Genomic DNA, 23,316 nt, shown 5'->3' with positions numbered 1-23,316 from the left:
ATTGAATCTGCACACAGCAATCTGCTTCGAATACAGCAATCGAATACATGAATCTTAATTTAGTCAAAACTCACATCACCAGAAAGCTTTGTATGCAGATCCTTTTACGTCGGGCCTTTAAGGAGATAAACTTTTGTATCATCGGGGAGAATCGCTTGGAGGATGAGACTTAAGACACGCCAGTGGGTTGACCCCAGTAGAGGGGGAATACGGGCCTGAATGTTTAGGAAAGGGCAAGGGCACCAAAGTTGGGCAACTTTCTCCTTGGTAAAGGGCCGCCCTACAAGGAAATTGTCAATTTCTACTAAGGAAATGACCAATGACCAAGGTAAAGACCAGGGGCATGGAGGCAATTTGTTGCAAGTGTCAGGCACGGGAAAATTGTTATTTCTTCGCCACATTCAATGGAACTGTACAACTCTATAATTTTAGTACAATAATCACAACAAATTACAGGCCTGTATGCTTTGCTTTTGAAAGGGCAAGGGCACCAAGGCATGTTCTCATTGGTAAATGGCACCCTATGAAGAAATTACAAATTTCTACTTAAAAAAATTCAAGGGAACCAATGACCAAGGGTGCATGGAGGCAATTCGTTGCAAGTGTCAGTCCATGGAAAAAAAACATTTCTTCGCTACATTCAATGGAACTGTTCAGCTTTAAATTTGGACTAGAATAGTTACAATAAATCACTCAGTACGTGTACAACTTAATGGGAAACTTTCGACTGAAAACAGTGTCTACTTGTAAAAATCTTTTCCAGTCGTTTTATATCAAGCTACCATTAGACCTAAGGGGTCCTGTGGTTTTACTGAAATTTAATACCTGCTGAGCACGACAATGTATAATGTAGACGTGTATTGTGCCATTTTAACAGCACGCACCTGAGAATCACACCTCGCAATTGAACCCAAATATAAAATCCAAACCGAGCGAACCCCCCAAAAAAAAACATTTGGAGTTTTGTAAGCCCTGAAAACTAGGGCAGCATTTCTTCTCTATAGAAGATGTTGTGAACTCCCTCTTTATACAGCGCTACGCTTTCATTCTCAGTGTGTATGATTTAGTCCGAACAACGCCATTTCAAAAACTGGGTCAAGACTCCTTGGATTTTAAAACAAGGAGGTAAAATGAATCTCACTACTTATTGTAGAAGAGAAACTCATAATGTACGTAACTTGGGGCTGAGATGGTTTTGACTGATTCGATTACACACCTTTATGGAGCATGTTTCAGTCCATGTTTGAAAAAAAAAAAAAAACATGCTTCAGTAATCTTCTAGCACCTGCATGACAAGGTATGGTATGTACGTGCACAAATGTAAAGGTTAAAATTGTATAGTATTTGAGGCATTGCTTGGTGGGGTATCAATATACATGTATTTGGTTTGCAGTAACACCATGTGTATATCTACTTGCCAGGAAGAGAACTATCTTTCATTATTCTACTACCAGAGAGTAGATTTATCCCATGTTCGAGAGACTTCTCAGTTGCTGAGTAGATTTATCGGATGTTCGGGAGACTTCTAAGTTGCCGAGTAGATTTATCGGATGTTCCAGAGACTTCAACTGAGAAGTCTCCCAAACTTTCGCTAATTCTGAGAAGTCTCCCGAACATCCGATAAATCTACTCCACGGTAGTAGAATGAAGAAAGACAGTTCTCTAAGAACCAACTCTACCTGGCAAGTAGATACACACATGGTGTTACCGCAAACCAAATAATTAATGTTGTACTTGAAATCTTAAAAACAAGCCCAGACTTCAGAAAAATAAGTTGTCTTGCATTGTGTCATTTGTTTTGTGTTAACTATATAGAGAAAGGCGTTGTGAAAAAGGTTGACAATGAATCTGATGTCTTTCAGTTGCTTTTGCTGTGCTGTGGTGCCCTTTGCAAAGTTCCTCATAGAACCCCCCCTTACCAGATGAAAACTGCCACGCCCCTCCAAGAGCAAAATTCAACATGTTCAAGGCTTGTGTACTTGTTCAACTCATTTTGAATCTGGTATTGTAAATTAAATTCTGGTCCAGTAAAAATGATGGGCTACAAGGGGAGCCCTAGCGTCTTGTTACCCCATCTTCGGAAATGATTAATTTCTTTAAAACGGTAGCAATAGGATTTCAAAGGAGCTAGATGTGTGCTTACTAGTTTTGAACTGCTACTATTTAGCTACTGATGATATAACTAAGGGAATCAATGTGTGATGAAGAGGTTTTCAACAAGTGGTTTAAACCCAACGAGGCCTGCCGTCGATTTCACAAAGAGTTAGGACTCGTCTTATCTCAAGTTAGGACGAGTAACTCGTCCTAACTTAGGATTAATCTTAAGGTCTGCATGCTACAGTGCAGGGTTGGGACTTAAGTTAGGAAGAGTTTTGTGAAATCGACGGCTGGTCTTATAAACACAGGTGCAAGCTCGCATGTCACGCCCATGTTTCAACACTTTTTACTGGTCATAAACAAAGGTTTTTACACACCCACATGACGCGCTCTCCACCAATAGGAATAGCGAAACTATCTGAGGTATTTATTAATATACTTTAAAGTACACTACAAGGCTAAACCTAATGTACATGTTATGTAGATTGTAGGTTTAGAAAATACATGGTGAAATATTCAAACATGGATTCAGCTGGTAGCGATGTGGAACTTGAGGACGGGTGAGAAGTCACACATTTGCAAGGACCATGGCCAGGACAAAGCCTCAAAAGTTATTCATGAGTTTGAGAGAAGTTTACATTGGGTTGCCTTCTTGGAAGATGCCCAGACTATGTGGATACTGTGAGAGGCAAGACGGAGGCAAAAAAGGGAAAAGAGGCATTTGAAGAGTCAAGAGGTTTGTACATTGTAGGTCTGGTATTTTTTTCCCCGCAAAACACGGCACCTCAACTCAAGGAACATTAAGTCAAGTTTAACAAAATTGGAAATTTTTGTACAATTTTGACTTTATTGACAAAGTATGGTTTTCTGAGGAGAACCATAGCACCTCGTCTCGTCTGTGTTTCTACTTAATTTGACACTTATTTGACGATTGTGTGTTAGTTTTAATACAGTGATTGTTGCATGTTTTAAGATTTCTTTATTTTGGGGTACTTTTCACTACAATTTCAGATTTCTTTTAAAACAGAAAAACATTTCTAAATCTGAGCATGGTATGGAAAGCACATCTTTTTGATAAAAGTTTGTTGACTTCTGCCTTTCCCTGGACGACCTCTGCTTACTATAATTATAGCATTGTCCAAAGAATTAAAATAAAAACAAAAATAAAAACAGAAGCAAGGACAGACTTTATTCGGATGTGACAAGTAAGGCCTGTACCATCACCATCAATAATTGGTTTCCATCACCATCACCCAACAAAGCCATCAAGAAGCAATTTAACATCCTCACTGCATAAATTACCCTCGATTGATCACCAGTTAAGATTCCGGCCAGTATCCTGCAACCTCCTAGTTCCCACCCATAGAGCACAGTAGAGTACCCAATTGCTGTACAAATCAAGTGGAAGGAATAGTGGACAGGATGACCCCTGTACCCATCCACGCATAACTAATGAGAATCCAGGGAATGCATCACAGACCCAGGTCAGTCATAATGACATGCGGTCCGTCCGTTCTCTGATCAGGACTAGACTGTCTTTCGTTACAAAATTTACATTTCTGCCGTAGGCAACAATATTGCTCAAACCTTCAAGAGTCAAAGTACTAGTCTTAAAAAAAAAGTTTTTTTTAAATCAGTTGAAGTCGTTCATTATACTGTCTCTTAAATGCAGTGAACACTATTGGTAATTACTCACAATAATTGTTAGCATGGAAACTGACTTGGTAACGAGCAATGGAGAGCTGTTGATAGTATAAAACATTGTGAGAAACAGCTCCCTCTGAAGTAACACAGTTTTTAAGAAAGAAGTAATTTTCTTTAAATTTGATTTCAAGACCTCAGAATTAGATTTTGAGGTCTTGAAATCAAGCATCTGAAAGCACACAACTTTGTGTGACAAGGGTGTTTTTTCTTCCATTATAATCTCGCAACTTCGACGACCGATTGAGTTCCAATTTCCACAGTTTTTGTGCATATGGTGAGATACACCAACTGAGAAGACTAGTCTTTGACAATTATCAATAACGTCCAGTTTTTTTAAAGCCCAACAAAACCCCAATACTAAGTGAACAATATATTTCTTGTAAACATATAAACATGCTGATTTTTGACATGCCCAATGCCTGGGCTTAGCTACCTACATGCAAGATACTCAATGATGATTTTCACACTATTTTATACTACTGCACTACTGAACTCTTTTATACTAGTGCACTAGTGTTTGTACACCGGGCTAGTGACTAAATCAAGCCTTATTTAAAAAAAAAAACGAAACTAAATTATCATGAGTTCTGAATTGAAGGATTTAAATCTTTGCCAGTTTGCATATGAATCAGGAATAGAGGTTTGAAACAAAGTGTAAGGTTGGAATCATTTTGTTTCTATCTATAGTTCTACCTAAACTGCCCCGATTGCTTGCCCAAACTTGCCCAGCAAATAAAGACAATTGAGGCAATATACATTTTGAAGATGTTGTATCAGCAAATTGAGTTTCAACATTGCCAAATCTCGACTGACGTTTTATTTTTGCTTATTTTTATAGAATAAATAACTATTAGTGTGTCAAGAGTAATTGTCCGATCGGGCAGACCTTAAGATGTCCTGGTTGCCCCCCAAAAAAAATTCACGATGTCCAGGGCAATCAGACAGGCGATTTGCCAAGGCCTCTTATCCACCATTTCTAATCTTGAATTCCCCAGTAGGGAAATAAAAGAACATGTGTCCCAGTCAAAAACAATCAATCTCAACATTTCAATTAACAAAAGCCATGCAAAAAGGTTATGTGGCCTGGACACAGAGCGCACACCAACTAACGACAATCTCTTTAACGACCTCAGAAACTGCATCCATACATTTCGTTCCCCCACGGAGATTAAATTGAAAATGCTGATCAGCCAGAGAGTGGAGTGAAGAGATACCCCACATCACGTCAACAAGATAAATCAAGTCAAGCCCTCCGAAAACAGATTAACACAAATATTATGCGGAATTATTAATAACTTCAGTTCAGTTTTGCATCTATGTGGCTTTCTCCCCGCCGTCGTTGCACATCATCGTGCTGGCGGCAATTTCACCCCGTCATCGCCCCGTTCTCCCTACTGGACGTGTATACCCCTCATCCAGTAAATAAAACATGTCAGTCTGAAATGGGTCACTTTCATACAGTGGAGATCAGCGCTAGCGATGTGCGTAAGTCTCTTGTAGTAGTATCCGCGACTGGTCTGGAAATACGCATAATGTAGTACAGCTAGAGATTTATCCTCATGCATGTGTGACGCTCACATCAAAAGGTTTTTTTCTTTCATTTTTCTTGCACATCTACCAGGATGGAATTGTTTTACTACACAAACTCAGAATCCGAACCGTACGCTTTCATGGATGATGGAATAAACCAGTGATAAAACATTTTGGGGAAATCATTTGGATTGATATTGAAACAACTTTAAAGGGAATGTATAAATTTGGTCATTTGGTGACATCATGCTAATAACATCATGCTTTGCTTAGCAATTTTAACCAATCTTAGAAGATTGATTTGCACTTAAAATCGCTTTAAACTCTTCAGGAAATCGCGGCCCTGACATTTTGATTTTCACTCCCAGCCTCACTATGGAGCTGCTTGGAAAGGTACATTGATACGAACAGAATACAAAATGGCTGCCGAAAACAACCAACACTGTATTATCTCTACCATCTAAACCAGCTACAGTAGTCCTACATGATAACCATTTTTATTCAGGCATGATCTCATTTTTTGCCTCACCTATTGATGGATGCAATTTTGTACCTTGTACTACACACCATAAATAGTTAGGAGGACGGGGTTTATCTTGTGTATCTCCTTATTATACATGAGCGCTTGTCCGACACCACACTATTTAAACAACCTATCCGGGAACCCAGTGGCACGCTCCACATTAATGTTAAACAGTTACCCGATCCCTGTAAACTGTAACACAAAGCTGGCCATAAATACATGTGTGTGCATCCTAATGGTGTCACCAAGTGAACTGTTCCATTCCAACGCCGGATACCATCCCATACTGTACATGAGTTAAGTATGCAAAACATTATTTCTAAATCCATCCGTACTTTATCCGTACTTTATCAGTCTCTGGTTGTAAATTATCACTACCTTTATAAAATAAAATATAAAAAAATATAAAAATGAAACATTGTAAGAAGGCAAAACTCTGGGGTATTGGTTAGTGTTTCTCTTTTATTTCATAAACAAAATATTTGCATCCTGCAATCATGGAAATTTTACAATCAAGGAGATGTTTAGAATGGAATTTAGTATTATAGGAAAAGAGTTTCCATAATCAAGGAGGTTTTCAAATGTGTTCATCACAACATGGTAAGATTGGTTAATTGTCGGAAAACTTTCTGCAGAACCAGGAACAGTTAGCAGCTCTGCACAGTGCTTGTCACTATAGACGAGCCATCAAGGAACCCTTTAAAGACACTGTTGTCGATTTCACAAAGAGTTAGGACTCGTCTTATCTCGAGTTAGGACGAGTAACTCTTCCTCACTTAGGATTAATCTTAAGGTCTACATGCTACAGTGCAGGGATTAGTCTCAAGTTAGGAAGAGTTTTGAGAAAATCGACGGCTGGACACCTTTGGTAATTGTCAAAGACCAGTCTTCTCACTTGGTGTATCCCAACATATATTGCACAAAATAACAAGCCTGTGAAAATTTGGGCTCAATTGGTCACCGAAGTTGCGAGAAAATGATGAAAGAAAAAACACCCTGTTTGGAAGTATTGGTGTGCTTTCAGATAGGAATAAAAGACTTCTGGGTAGTGAGAAATTACCTCTTTCTCAAAATCTGCGCTACTTCAGAGGGAGCCGTTTCTCACAATGTTTTATACTATCAACAGCTCTCCATTACTCGTTACCAGGTCAGTTTTTAAGATAATATTTGTTTTGAATACGAGGCATTGATCACCGAGCAGCCATTATAGTTTTCTTACATTTAAATCAATGCAACCAAACTGAGGTTAGAAGGTTGCTAATAAGTCTGGTCCCCTTGGGGGTCGCAATTTTGTTTCTTCTGCACAACGAAATTGTCAAAGTCGTAGTGCTTTTTCGATGGTGAAATTTGTTTTTCTAATTCGATCAAAAAAATGAATCCTTAAAAAAAAACATCAGTAAAATTTTTAAGGCTGGTAATTCTTAAATGTGCGGAAAAAAATTGCTGGGGGTATGCAGCAAACAAAGTACATCGTTGCTGGCGCACATAGGGAACATGGCATCATAGATCCCTTTAATTCAGCACAGCTCGGTAGCATGCGACGCCTACAGAGACTTATAATAGTGCCATCATTTCAAGAATTTAGTGTAAAGCATATCGTTGGCAATAGAATGTGAAAGGTCAACCTATCTTGGACACTTCTCTAGGAATTCTTCAACTGCTGCTATTATAACAAGTCTCTGCCTAGCGCTGGTTGCAGACTGCAGTCTACAGCTAAATATCATTCAAACGACACCAGGGTGCTCCCCATGTGGGTGTAAAATTTCAGCCAACCCAATATTTATGCAAACTCAATTGATACATTAAATATCTACAAAATGTACCAGAGTGGAAGTGTTTTCCTACACAAACAGACTCCGAATTGAAAACTCTCTGCAGGATGGTAGATAATACATGTACCAGGGATAAAACATTTTGAGGAAACCATTTTGATTGATATTAAAACAACTTTAAAGGGTGTATGTATTTTTTGTAGGACAAAAAACACAATGTCCACAGATTTACACTAAACTTACACAGTTTGAAGATAATGATAGTAGAAAGCTTCCCTGAAAATATTACGTGCTGAGGTGCTGTAGTTTTGGGGAAATGAGTAAAACACAGTGCTCACCATGAACATTTCAGCCAGTAATGCAAGACCTCGATACACTAAAAGATAAATAACTTTGAGCTATAAGGTGAAAATAATTTTCGTCTCATGAGACGAAAATTATTTTAAGCATTTACAAATGTATTTTCATGACATTGTTTTACTCATTTCTCAAAAACTACAGCACCTCAGTAAGTAATATTTGAAGGGAAGCTTTCCACTATCATTATCTTCAAACCCTGTAAGTTTAATGTAAATTTATTGACATTTTGAAAAGGTACCCAAATCCTTTAAGGGAGCATTTAGTGTTCATTGTACCTACATGTATAAATTGCACTGTAGCAACTTTATTACACCAATATTATAATCATTGTGGATTTCAAAAATGTAGCAATTTGGTGAACTACTTTCTTGAGAGAATGTATCCAAAAGCTACTGTCATACACTTTTAGAAAAAGATACCACAGTGCTCACCATGAACATTTCAGTCAGTAATGCAAGACCTCGATACACTAAAAGATAAATAACTTTGAGCTACAGTATAAGGAAAAAAGAAAAAGTTTGGCTGGTAACCGTATTCTGGTAAGCCAAAAATTACAAATCTGCTTACGCATGGTATCACCATGGAGCTAAAAAGATAGCTCCATGGTATCACTGACTCCATGAATTGAAAAACAAAACCATAACTATTAGCAAATGTTGGAGACCCTTAACTAAACTATTTGTTAAGCTTGTGCGATATCGATATATTTTATTCACGATATATCGCCGACAATATATCGCGATATTCGATATAATCGCGATTAATTAAATTTGACATCATCAGTCTTCAAACTCCAAGTGAAAGTTGTAGAAGAGACAGTCATAGCATAAGAGAGGTGTTCTAATGACCTATTCTTCTGGTTTTACTCCAAATGATGTCTCAGCTAGCAAATACATCGCGACATTTAATGGATATCGCGATATATCGCGATTATCGCGATATATCGTGATATATCGATATTTTGATTCAAACCAAATCCATCCGATATCGAAATCGTTTCCAAATTAATATCGCGATATTCGATAATATCGTGATATCGCCCAAGCTTACTACTTGTGTCTGATTACATCTCCTACATTATGGCCCATGGGTTAAATTTATAAGGAAAAAAAACAACGCAACTCCAATGGGTGAAATAAACTCATGGTTCCAAAAAGGGATTCTAAAACAAAACCATTTTGTCAAATGTAATATCATCAGCAGTTTTCCCTATATAACCCACACAGTAGCAAAATATTACCAGCAGTTTTCCCCGATAATGCCCGCACAGTAGCAAATGGAATTAACGTCAAAATATCTCTCCATTATTTACATATAATAATTTGCATAATGATCTCGGACAGTGCACGACGGATCACCAATCAATCAACCCTCACTCAGCCTCATTTGCATTTAATGAAGAGGCATCACTCTATTATTTTGTTTTCCAAGCCATTAGCCGAGGCTAATTGCTGCGAGGCATACAAGTCTGCTTTACGGCATCCGCTCATCGATGCGTCACTATTGCAAATTGTTGTAAATCGTTTTCTTGACAAAATAAAGTGCATGTTCAAACAGAAGTAGAATTTGTGAGTTGAATGGGGGGAATGGTGTACATTGTGACTAATGTACACTGTACATGTTTGCTGATCGAAGTCTTGATCCTTTGGTTTTTATAATGTTCAATTGTTTTATTCCTATTGTAAGGTTACTATACATATTATAAAAAGATAAACAAACACATGCAGCCAGAGCCTGATTGTATTTAAAGACACTGGACATTATTGTCAATTTTTAAAGTCTAGTCTTCACAGAAGTATCTCAAGCTAGCATAAAATTATAAACCTGTGAAAATTTCAGTTCAATCAGTTGTCGAAGTTGCGAGATAATAATGAAAGAAAAAAACACCCTTGTCACACAAAGTAGTGTGCTTCAGATGCTTGATTTTGAGACCTCAAATTCTAAATCTGAGGTCACGAAATCAAATTCGTTGAAAATAACTTCTTTCTCAAAAACTATGTCACTATGTTTCTCACAATGTTTTATACTATCAACCTCTCCCCATTACTCGTTACCAAGTACGGTTTTACGCTAATAATTATTTTGAGTAATTACCAATAGTGTCCACTGCCTTTAAACCAAGCTACATGTACATGTACGTTGTACATTTGCTAACCCGGTACAACAATGGAGGTATAGACATTATTTCCTACACACTGACATTGTACGTTTCCTTCCTGCATGGTCTATTAACCACAAGGCCTGGAGTGACTCTGCAGCATGACAGGGTCAACATAGCATGTATTTCAACAAAATGTTTTATAGTTGCAATTCGGAAATCAAGTAGGAGTAATGGTGGTTTGCACTTCCTTTTCTACCTTAGTGGACACCGATATTCAAAGTCTCTTCTGACTTCTCATTACAGACCCAATTTGGAGAGCTGCCTAAGCAGAAATCATTGCTTATCAGTTTTCTGCTAAGCAGAAACAAGCAAGATACCAGTCAAAAATTGTATCATGTGACATGCCAATTTCTTGGTTGGTTACCCCATTCTGGTAAACATAATCTGTCTGTGCTTAGCTACGTTTGTGCTTCAGCAGCTCTATGAAGTTGGCCCCAGGGCCTGATTTCATAGAGCTAATTTTTTAAGCAGAAAATGTTGCTTAACAAATTTCTGATAAAGCAAGTACCAAGTCACAGATGCTATGTGAAATTGCATATTACATATAGCTGACCAGTATCCTTTTTTTGGTAAGCATATTTGTGTTGTGCTTTTATCAGTAAGTTTTTGTGCTAAGCAGCTCCATGTATTGCCCAGAACCACTGCCTGTGGATTTGATTATCAGTTCCAACCTAAGATTCTGCGAGAACAAATTCTTAAAAAAAAAAAGACAAATCACGACAGCCCATAGATTTTATAGCAAAAACCTACAGAAAAGCAGTGAGATGGCCACAAGAGATGGCAGTGAGATGGAACACTGATGGTATTTTGTCTAGTTAGGTTTTTCTTGTAAGCATTTTGTATTGTGCTTAGCTAACTCTAAGCACCTCATTGAATTAGGATTCACTTCTTCGACCAAAAGAAAAATCTTCAGTTTAAGGGCAACTTTTTAGACTCCTACTACTACGTCATTAGCAACGCTGCTCACAAATTTCACTTTGGAATCACATGAAGTACGTGCATGGTTCAAGCTTTGCGGAGTAATTTTAGCGTCACTGATGAGTGGCTCGGACAGAGTGAACCTGTTTGTCTGAATGATCTGTAATAACATGAAGTAATAAATGTGACAGGCTGATCAGGACATTGGCATTAATCATTAGATATCAGACCGTTATGATAATACGGAGCTTTAAACATTCAAGGGAAATTCACATCGAGTTTAAGGCTATAAAAACAACTTTTGATAGTAGTGTTGTGAAATTAGACAAAGTTCAAACGGAATTAATAATAGTGAATTCTGAAATAGAGTGTAAAATTGTTTGGTGAGGCAGTGGTCTCTCCTTTTCTGCAAAATGTTTAAGTTGCATTTGGCATTTAGCTTGTTAAATTGACGCACTTTGGGCGTCTTTTTTTAAGGAGTATATAGGAGTATAGGCACTATATACAAAATTTTAATTAAACTGCTGTCGAAACAAAAGCAAGGTTTTTCTCAAAAAAATGCTGTAAAAATATGCATCAGAGTGTCCGCAAACTGCCCAATGCTAAAGAGGCTGTCCAAATTACACTCTGTGACTACTAATAGTATGAGCCATTCATTATTCCATTCATAGATCAACGCTAGATCCCCTGCACATTCTATCCTCAAGACCTTAGTCAACACAACAATACTTTCTCAAAGCAAGGTTTTCTAAAAAAAAAAATACTGTGAAAATATGCATCACAGAGTGTCCGCACATGTAATGCTAAACAGGCTGTACCATTAATATGAGCCAATTATTCCATTTGTATCAACTAGACATCCTGGCCAGGCTACCCGTCAAAACCTTGACTCCAGAGTCAAATCAACAATACGTTCTCAAAGCAAGGTTTTCTCCAAAAAAAATACTGTGAAAGTATGCATCACAGAGTGTCCGCACACTGAATGCAAAACAGGCTGTACAAATTACACTCTGCAGCTAATATTAGTATGAGCCATTCATTATATTCCATTTGTATATATCAACTAGACATTCTGGCCAGTCTACCCGTCAAAACCTTGACTCCAGAGTCACAACAACAATACCATCTCATTTCCTTGCCGTCCGTCTTTAACATCCTTGAATCCAGATACATATTGGTTTTCTAATCTTCCACTTCATAAAGCAAAAAGGAAGTGTCACTTTGACTGGAAGGTTCCAGTCAGAAACCTTAATTATTCTTTTACGAGAAATGGGGGGGGGGGGGTTTGTGTATACAGCGCCGGACTGAGGTATGATGTTAGAGCGGACCATCAACCTTTAATTACAAGTGCATCTACGTGTACGTCGTTTCTTAATTATCTTGATAATGCGGCAAGGTTTTATTCAAATAAAAATGACAGCCGTTTATTTCTTGAACAATATCAGAAACTGCTACTTGCAGGGATGTTTTTTATTATTTATTGTCGAATATCCAAGACAACGACACAATTAAATTAAAGGGATGCTGCAGTGAATTAAAATAAAACAGTTAATTTTGCTGTCATTTATTTCTGATATATGTATTGAACATCAATAAAAATGTGTTTTGTTTTTCCCCCGACATATCTCACTAGCGTAATTAGCGAATAAGTCATGCCCCCCCTTTTGTGGATTGTTACCGCCCCCCTACCATCGACGCCACGTCGGGAATTCAAACATTTCGTCGGCAAAAAGAGTCTGGTTCCTAATTACAAGCGCCTAGGTACCAGGCCACACAATGCACACGTCTCTATATGCACAGAGCCAGGGGACCCGACGGCTCGGGTTCCCGACATGACGTCACATGAAGGCTCCCTTTTAGGGGCGGGGTGGGTTCCCCTAATCTCTTGAAAACCACTTTTAAAATACTTGCGCATTAAATACAAAAATATTTCCGGTTTTAAAAGTCATGTCTAATCGTTTAAATTAAAAAAAAAAAACACTGCAGCCACCCTTTAAACAATTTCTTCTAGGGATTAAAGGCCTTAAAAAAAACTCATGAAACCCACAGAAATTGCTGGGGTGTGCCCTGTGATTTTGCTTAGTGCCCCGCGATTTTGCTGCGGTGCCCTTTGCTTTCGCTGTGGTGGCCTTTGCTTTTGCTGTGGTGGCCTGCGCAAGGTTTTTTTTTTTTTTTATTAAAATCTTCGGACATAATTCTTTGTTGGCAGGGGCCGTCCAGAGTAAGGCAAAAGTTTTAAAAACTTTCATCAAAGCGATGTGCCCTGATCCTGTACACATTAGGCCGAGTAAAAAAAAAACATGTTTCACGTCCGGGTTTTTCAAAAAAAGGAGGAAGAGGGGATTGTTATTTTTTTTTTTTCTATTTCAAGATGACCGCCATTCTTTGTTAAAATGTCAAATATCCATTGTTTTTTCTACTGCTGAAATACATGAAACATAAATGAAACAATTTAGTCGAGGCATTCAGACAAGACATTCAGATTGTTTTTGCTGTGATCATTTAAAATAACCCTAATTTAAAAAATAAATAAAAAAATAACGTGCATAAAAAAATTAAATAAAAAAGGAGGTGGCCTGTAAAAAGGAAGCGGGCGGGGACGCGAAACATGTTTTTTTTTTTTACTTGGCCTTACATTTCCTCATGAAGACAAGGTGCCCCTTACCAGAGGAAAAATTGTTGTGCCCCTTCAAGAACAAATTTTAAGGCCTGGGATTGTGAAAGTAGGAAGTTGTGGGAAAGTGGGAATAGGTAAATAAACAAATGTGTATCTGAACTTCACCAGTGAAGCGAATTCATAAATCCATGTACAGCCAAAGGCCTGCTTAGATCCTGACGACAGAACCCCTTTACAATGTAAGTTGTCTGTTGTATTGTTCTTTGTGGCCTTTTACTAGATACACAACCCCTTTAAGTTGTATGTTGTATTGTTCTTTGTGGCCTTTTACTAGATACACAATCCCTTTAAGTTGTCTGTTGTATTGTTCTTTGTGGCCTACTAGATACACAACCCCTTTAAGTTGTCTGTTGTATTGTTCTTTGTGGCCTTTTACTAGATACACAACCCCTTTAAGTTGTCTGTTGTATTGTTCTTTGTGGCCTTTTACTAGATACACAACCCCTTTAAGTTGTCTGTTGTATTGTTCTTTGTGGCCTACTAGATACACAACGCCTTATAGTTGTCTGTTGTATTGTTCTTTGTGGCCTTTTACTAGATACACAACCCCTTTAAGTTGTCTGTTGTATTGTTCTTTGTGGCCTACTAGATACACAACCCCTTATAGTTGTCTGTTGTATTGTTCTTTGTGGCCTTTTACTAGATACACAACCCCTTTAAGTTGTCTGTTGTATTGTTCTTTGTGGCCTCATACTACATGATAGATAATACCAAATCCTTGAACCTTTGAAGCTCATGGTACTGCACTGAAAAGACACATTCTTACAAACAACGTTAAATGTTCGCTAGCTACGGAGGATTTTAGAGTTATGTAGCAGTTATACGTATGGATAGTGTAGGCTTGATACATGCTGTTCATTCTTCACATTGCAATGCACATAAGCCTAGCATATGCCATGCATTATACCTAGTTGAAATTGTCGTGTATATAATACGGACACATTTTTAAAGGGAAGGTACGTGTACACGTTTGGTAATTGTCAAAGACCAGTGTCCTCACTTGGTGTATCCCATCATAAGCATAAAATCATAAGCATAAAATAACAAGCATAAAATAACAAGCCTGTGAACATTTGAGCTCAATTGGTCATCGGAGTTGCGAGAAAATGATTGGGGGAAAAAAACCTTGTTGAACGAATTAGTATGCTTTCAGATAAGAATAAAAGACTTCTAACTAGAAGTCTTTTATTATTTTAGTGAGAAATTACCTCTTTCTCAAAAACTACGTTACTTCAGAGGGAGTCGTTTCCCACAATGTTTTACACTGTCAAAAGCTCTCCAATGCTTGTTACCAAGTCAGTTTTTAAGATAATATTTGTTTTGAATAACTACCAAACGTGTACTTTCCCTTTACGGGAGGAATAAGCGACTAGCGAACACAAGATAGAACAGGATACCAGATAAAATGCTGAATTATACATTCTCCAGTGCAAAAGAAAATATGAATTGCTTTCTGCTTCACGACGGCCGCATAATGTAAGAAATTCTGCACTCATTTTAAAACTGTAGTAGACCTATACATGTAGATTACATACGAACTAGAGCATGCATACAAATTGTACATGTAAGGGTCAAGTGAAATACATTGTATAATGTACGTTGTGCACCAAGTATATCAATTTCACAAAAAATATCAGCACTTTTGTTTGGCAATATGCAATGTTGCTCAATGAAATCATGCACATTCTCTCATATTTTACAGTGAAATATTGTTAACACACACTTTTACTTGACCCCCATGTATATACAAGTTTTTAACATGTAGATTACATGGGTACGAGTGCCTGCAGTGATGTAAATTTAGGGTCAATTGTTTACAATGTATTTCCTGCTGTAGTAAAATTACATACGTACAAATTAATCCGCACATTTCTTTGCAATATGTAATATTACTCAAAGCAATGTTGCACACACTCACATTTATACAGTGAAATATTTTGAACACAAACTATTATTTGACGCCCATGGATGATGATGTGGTTACCGGCATTTAACTAAACATGCTAAGTGTAGATTACATGTAGGTGTCCCAGTGCCTGCATGTACAGGATCAAGTGTATAAAATGTACTTCCTGCTAAAAATTACATCTGTCTTTCCATTTCTTTGCAACTAATGCACTATTACTAAAAAATTCCAATTACCTACATTCTCACACAAATACAGTGGGATTTTTTTTTCAACACAAACTACTATTTGACGCCCATGCGGTATTATAACCAGCATTAAATGCATATCAACCGATTATAAAACTTGCCTGCTTATGTACACACATAAATTGACGGGCGAAGTGTGGAATAATTAATGGGCAGGCATGCTTGTGTGTGACAGGCCAACCGACGGAGGCATGGGTGTGATCATTGTGTCGTAAGTGAGTCACAGACGCTCAACGAGCGACTGCTCACTCGAGTTCCTTCTATATCATGGGAGTTTAATATCATTAATTTTTAACAAAGTCGGCTAGTTGTGTCTCTACACCATTAATAAGATGTCACATGTACATCATTTTAATTTTATATAATAATTAAGACGTATTACATATTTTGTGGACTGTAATACATGCATGAATGTAGTAAACACTGCAGGTAAAATTCTCCACTTCAACTAGCATTAAGGCACCACTTTTTAAGACAATAATATCAAAAAAAGATAATTTAATTCAAACACTCCATCATAAACAATAACATCAAATGAAGTAAGTTTCATAAGTACCCTGTATATTTGTTCTAATTGTTCTATTGTTATTAAGCCTTTACATGTATAACAAACAGGGAAGACAAATTTCATTATTTTTATCATTTAAATTTTTTTTATATTTTGAATCTTTGAATCTGTGAATACTTTGGACCAAAATGTTAGGGAACTGTTTTGCTGGAGGTATCAAGATGGTGATAAACCACAAGGGAAACTGACTGTGTGAATTTTTAAATATATGTGGGTGAACAACTAACTTGTATTTAAAAAATATGAGGATTTTTTGGGCTACAGTAATCAAGTAACAAACCACAAGGGAATATGACTGAGTAAACTTGTAAATAATTTAGGGGTTGAACAAAGACAAATTTACTAGATGATCTCTGTTGATCTCTGTTTTAATCTGCCAGCGCTCTACAAACTGAACTATCTAGTTCCATTGTTGGGGGTCTCCCTAAATTAATAACCAACATAAATTAGATAGTTACTTCCATATATATATCAAACTTTGTCCTCAAATGTGGATACATTATTTTGTATATTTCATTTCATACAAACACAACCCAACTCCAGCTATCACAATTCTCTCTCGCATAGAAAGAAAATGCTTCATATGTGTGATTCCACCGAGGCTAGGAAGACAAAATAGACGGGTTCCCCTACAGAAACAACCCACATCACCTTCTTTGTATACCGGAGACCAGACGACAATAATCAGGGCATGATAAACGAAGAGAACAAAGTCCCCTACTGAAAATGTATTGGATTCCACTCACACGGAGCACTTGATGGATGAATGCTAATACATCTATACACCAATGATAACCCTCAGTAGAATTGAATTACCCCTGTGGGGTGTCCAACCGATGTACCCCCGGCCACTTCATCTCCAGAAAAACCCCTCGATAAAACCAAAAAAAGCAGACACTGCTGCTTTAAAATGAAAGCAACGAAACATGTGGATAGAGGAGAGCCACTCCATACAGTATTCAGTTGCCGTGGCAACAAGAAGCTTCTATCGAGAGCAGGGGGAGGAATAATAGAAAACGTCAGGCTTGCTTTGACGAGCTCTGATCCATCGCATAGAAGGTGATATGAAAGATTGGCCCAATGCAAGCAGCACACAAAGGACACCTTGACATCCAGGGTCCTCCTTGTGTTGCATGGGTTCTAACAAAGGGAGGGGCCCTGTTAAAAAAAATGTCTTAAATTTAACAGAGAATTGGTAAAGTGGGGAGGGGCTTAAAATCCTTCATGGATGGTTCATGGATGAATGTCACTGTGTCTAATTAGGATTGCCATACATGTAAAGGAACAGTTGCTATGGATACTGTTGCTTTTTTTCTGAAAAACAAAGAAAAAATTTCTTCAGAAATCTTGGATTTTATGGAGAATTGATAAAAACGGAGGGGGGGGCTTAAGATCATCGATGGTTGAGCGCCAATGTGCCTAATAAGGATTCCTATAATGTAAATTAGTCGTTGCTATGGATACTGTTCCTTTTTTTTTTTGAAAAAAAAATGAAAAAATTCCCTCAGAAATCTTGGATTTTCTTCAGAATCAATAAAGGAGGAGGGCCTCAAAATCATTGATGGGTGAAAATCAACGTGCCTAATTAGGATTCCTATAATTTAAATGAGCATTGCTATTGATACTGTTCCTTGTTCATGTTCATGCATACCATGCAAAGACATGCCGAGGATTCTATGCGCGTTGACCATCAAGTGTCAATCACATTAAAGCGTTAGGTACGATAACAATCGTTATGTTGTGCCCTTAGGACAAGACGGTTGGAGTGTTCAAAAGACACGTCTTCAATTTAAATGTCTTCAATTTATAACTATTCGCAATGCATTCTAAACAGTTTTTCAAAAGAGAAATTTTGAAAAACTAGCAAAAAAGGTCGTATTTCTGGAATAAAGGGGATGCATTTATGAACATGTAAAGGGGTATAAAAGATTGTACAATTTCTAAAAAGATTCAAAGACAAAATGCTCAGATGACACTACTTCATTCTAAATAGTTTTTTCAAAATCAAGATTTCTAAAACTATTCAGTAAATACATGTATAATTTTCTGAAATAAAGTGCAGAACTGTCTTTAGGCTGTAAAAAGATTGAAAACATCTAAGAAGCTTTCAAAAACAAAAAGTCCAATCACTCAAGCCAATTTGGATTTATGGTGATAATCTGCAGCAATACACACACACACACAATCTCAAATTACATGCACCCGCATCACTAGTACGTGGGCAACAGCATTTTCACTTCGTACTTTTTAAAAAGTCTCTTTTTTATCCGACACAAAAGATAAAATAGTCCAACAATATCTTTTTGATGTTAGGAATACCTCATCTGCCCTCAATCGCCCCCGAAAAAAGAAACAAAAATTTGAATAAAAGAAGAAGAAGCGTTGCCCGAGGCCTCCTATTTTGATCTCTAAGAATAGAACTGATGTTCAACCTCACCTTTCATTATCTCCCTGTCTCAACGTGGAGGTTCAATTTCTATTCATTTTCCTTTTCCACAAGATGCTTTCCTACGACTCTGTGGTATTGGATTATGACGACTGAGATTTGGGGATAAAGTTACCGCTTTTCATAATTTTTCGACAAGAGGAATGTGTAAATAGCGTAGGCTTAGCGAGTGGGCAGAGGATCTGTTCAGATTTGACCAAGTAGGACTTCAGGTCTTGTAGCATGGCTGCTTACGCACACACAGAGAAAGGAGACCCTAGATATTGAAAGGAAAACAAAATCATCCCACTCACTTATTTGGTGTTACTTAGGGGGTGCCATTTTAGCAAGTGTGCTTCAAAGATCAATTTGCCATGACTAAAGACCACTCAAGTTGATGCAGTTTTATAATAACTGCTCACCTTTGTTTCCATCGCACAGTTTGCACCAAACAAAATTATACATCAAAGCAGAGTTTTAACACAATAAATAATTTAAGCATTCTTATGAGTGACTTTGTTTTATTCAAAGAAAAATACAAAATCTAACCGTAATCATTTTTTAGCTAATTTTCAAAATGTTACGGTTGAAAATATTTCTGTAAGTGTAAGCGTGTTTTGTCACTATAGAGCCTAAAAATTGCTAAGTATGTGTAAAGTAATCTCATTGGAATTTCAACATGGGATTAACATGGGTTTTTTCCAAATGCCATAAGGTGCCTGTTATGATAAGAGACACACTCATCTCAATCTTAGTGTTGTGTTACTACAGATGACTGACTCCGCTGCATTTGCCGAGTTTGAACTGTGACATTTTCCTCTCTCAGCCTTCTTAAAGATACTAGACACTATTGGTAACTACTCAAAATAATTGTAAGCATAACAACTTACTTGGTAACGAGCAATGGAGAGCTGTGGAAAGGATTTGAAACTGTGGTGGAAAAACTATATGGAAAGGTTTGCTGTAACACCATGTAATGACTATCTCTAAATGAGTTGGGTGGTTCAATCAGTATGTTTTGATCGTCTTCTAGAGAAAGTTATTTCTAACTAAAGTATTTGAATTGATTTTCGAGACCTAAGCTGAGGTCTCAAATTCAAGGCATCTGAAGGCACACAACTTGTGCGACAAGGGTGTTTTTCTTCATTTATTCTCTTGCAACTCCGACGACCAATGGAGTTCAAATTTTCACAGGTTTGTTATTTTATGCATCACGTTGAGGTACACCAAGTGAGAAGACTGGTCCACAAATACCGAAGGTGTCCAGTGCCTTTAAAAATACATACACCTCAAGAACTATATCAGAGGGCCATCCGTGGGTCGTGATCTGTAAATAGTGAGGAAATTGCATGGCCAGACAAAATAAATAATTGTTTATCACATTAACCCGATTAAATATTGGACAGACGTCATAAAATTGGATAGAAGGTGAGGTGATTTTAATAAAGGTGAGGTGATTTTAATAAAGCTGTGGGTTATTGGCTGTGCATGTCTCCCGTGTTTATGCGAACTTCCAGTACCAACCTACATGTACATATAGGAACCATTGAACTATAATAATTTGTAGCTGTACAAATTATATTAGCCTACAATGTTCGGAGAGTAAAATTTAGCATTAAATAATTTAGTTAATTTATTTATTTCAATTCTTTGGACAATGAGGAGAGACTACAGAATACAGGGAAGAGCAAAGGTTCCATTTTTTTTAATCCACATAGCAACCATCCCTCCCCCCACCAACAAATTTCATTATAAGAAAACCTGGACAGACCCTTGAATTTTTATTGTAACGCGACCTGTGTTTAATTTCACTGAGTGACATGTCCAACCACGTAATTGCAGCTAGGCTCTTTCCCAAAATCAATTTATTGACGACCGACCAAACTCTTCGCTCCTTACTCAAATGGAATTTTGATCTTTTGCCATTCAAGAATAAAATGACAACTTATTAATTGGCTACTGGTTTGTGAAACGATTCAAATTCCAATATCCACAACCTAGGTCTACCTTAAACAAAACAACGACTGAAGAAAGTATTTGCAACGATGAGTACAATGCAGCGTTCTTCCTAAACAGTGGTCCGCTGGCCAAATGCCAGTTAAAACACCCGAGGACCAGGGCCCAATTTCATAGAGCTGCTTAACCAAAATATTTTGCTTTTAAAGCAAAAAATTCCTTGCTTAGTAAAGTCAGACTATCCGCCAAGACCCCACTCAATTGTCATGCTAAGTAAACAACAGCTAAATACCAGTCTCAAGCAATGTACATGGCATGAAATTTTGGCCAGTTACATGTGTAAAATAAGCCAGCTATTTTCGTGCTTAAGCAGATTTTTTGCTTAAGCAGCTCTATGAAACTGGCCCCAGTCAGAATTCACTCCAAGTGGTCTGGCTGGGTAGTTCAGTGCTCAAAAGCATCCATACTTTGAAATAAGGACTACTGAAAAGCTGACAGACTGTATGAAATGACAAGCTAACGGGTCATGCTGGCCAGTCACTAACAACTTTAGGGAAAAACCCTTTATCACTGGAAGACTTTCAAGATTGTGTACAGTAGATTGTATTTGTGGGTTGTTAGTGTTTTTTTAACACTGTACTGGGCCCAATTTCATGGAGTGCTTCAGCAGAAAATTGCTTTAAAAAAAAAAATTTCTGCTGAGCAGAAATGAGCAGGATACCAGTCACAAGTTGAACATGTGACATGGTAGTTTGGCAGGTAGCCTTATTCTGGTAAGCACAATGTTGTTGGGCTACGCTACCCTAGTCTTTATGCAGATATGAAGTGGGTCCTGGTGACTAAACTGGTGGCATCCTATTATAAAGAGTTTTTTATTACCATCTGTCCTACTCATTTTCATATGTCAAGAAACTAAACCACAAACTCAACTAAACCACAAACCACTCCATAAAGTGTGACCACACAAGTTGTAGCATCTGATCTGTGGTTTTGTTTTGAAATGGGTACCCTGGATCTAGGTAGCTTGGGGCAAAAACGGTGTTTTGGGGTGTTGTCAACCATTCCAAAAATCAGATCTCCACTGCAGTCCGAATATACTCCCTGGCCAGTGTCTAAAATAATCTACAGGGGGTTCACACTTTTTACAGCTTATTAAAATGTCAATCTCATACTGTATAATACATCAAACAGCAGCAGGGTCCAAGCACAGTAGCACCGTAGATGCATCTCTGCATGCCCTTCTTATTCCAGTGAGAAAGTAAGAGATGATCAACAATAGATAGCTCAGTTGGTAGAGCGCAAGCATGTTTAACTCTGAAAGGTGCAAGTTGAAATCCCACAATTTTTCTTTGTTTAACCCCATATTTAAATAAAAACCGTCAACTTTTCTCAGTGGGGTCAAAGAGGAAATCAAATCAGGGAGTTAATTTGAAAACTTGACAACCTAAACACAAACATCCTTGTAAGTTGTACAGTACAAATCAGGCCTGGAATTTCGAGGAGGCCACGGAGGTCATGGCCTCCGTTGCCCTGGTCTTTGACTTGGTGCCCCTTCAAAAGTTTTCCCATCGAATGTAAGGTTTTCCAATATGGAAACAGCCTTGCCCTCTCTAAGGTGAGATTCCAGTCCTTACAATTGTTCTCCAGGCCTGATACTTCACGGAGGCAACGAAGGCGATTGCCTCCGTGTCCCCTGGTCATTGCCTTGGTGCCCTTGAATTGCTCCAGTACAAATTTGCAATTTCATTATAGGGTGCTCTTTACCAAGAAGTAAATGCCTTGGTGCCCTTGCCCTTTCAAAAACGAAGCATACAGCCCTAGTACTCTTCACCTTCGCAAAAGACTATTTCTTTTCTAACAAAAACTGACATCATGTCATTTTAATAGAAGACAACGGCTCCATTAAATTGCTGGAAGTCGAGTGAAACAGATATGGGCATGACAGACATCATGGAGTCAATGCTACAGTCTACTATAAACAACCATATGGATGTTTGTTTTGAGTCAACGATCTCTTGGGAAAATATAAAAAATTAAAGGAGTTGCGCGCCAATGGTCCCGTTAAAGGTAGAGTCATCGTTGGGTTATATCGTGCTGATTTACAGGAAAAATTATACAGAAATATACAATAAAATTCACTTGTGCAAGATTAAATTGAATAGAGTGTCTACTCGTTTTAAAGAAAACAGCAAGAAGTTCTTTTCACTAGAATGTTGAAATTCATCATCGTGACAGCGGCTTCGGCGGCCGAGTACCAAATAACTGCATCTCTGGCCACAGCAGATGCATACGGACACCAACCCTCAGAACTCTAAGAATCGATTCATGCATGAATCGTTTCGCAGATTTAAAAACTTTTTGTTTATTTACTATCAACGGGGGGCATTAATTTGAGAAGAAGTAATTTCACAGGATGCTTACTAAATGTACCATTACCATACAAATGAGTTTTCAGATAGAAATTAAAGTTT

The sequence above is a fragment of the Asterias rubens genome, chromosome 20 (genome assembly GCF_902459465.1).
Source record: "Asterias rubens chromosome 20, eAstRub1.3, whole genome shotgun sequence".
In the NCBI taxonomy this organism is placed as follows: Eukaryota; Metazoa; Echinodermata; class Asteroidea; order Forcipulatida; family Asteriidae; genus Asterias; species Asterias rubens.
The sequence above is the reverse complement of the archived record's forward strand: the minus strand, read 5'-3'. Positions refer to the sequence as shown.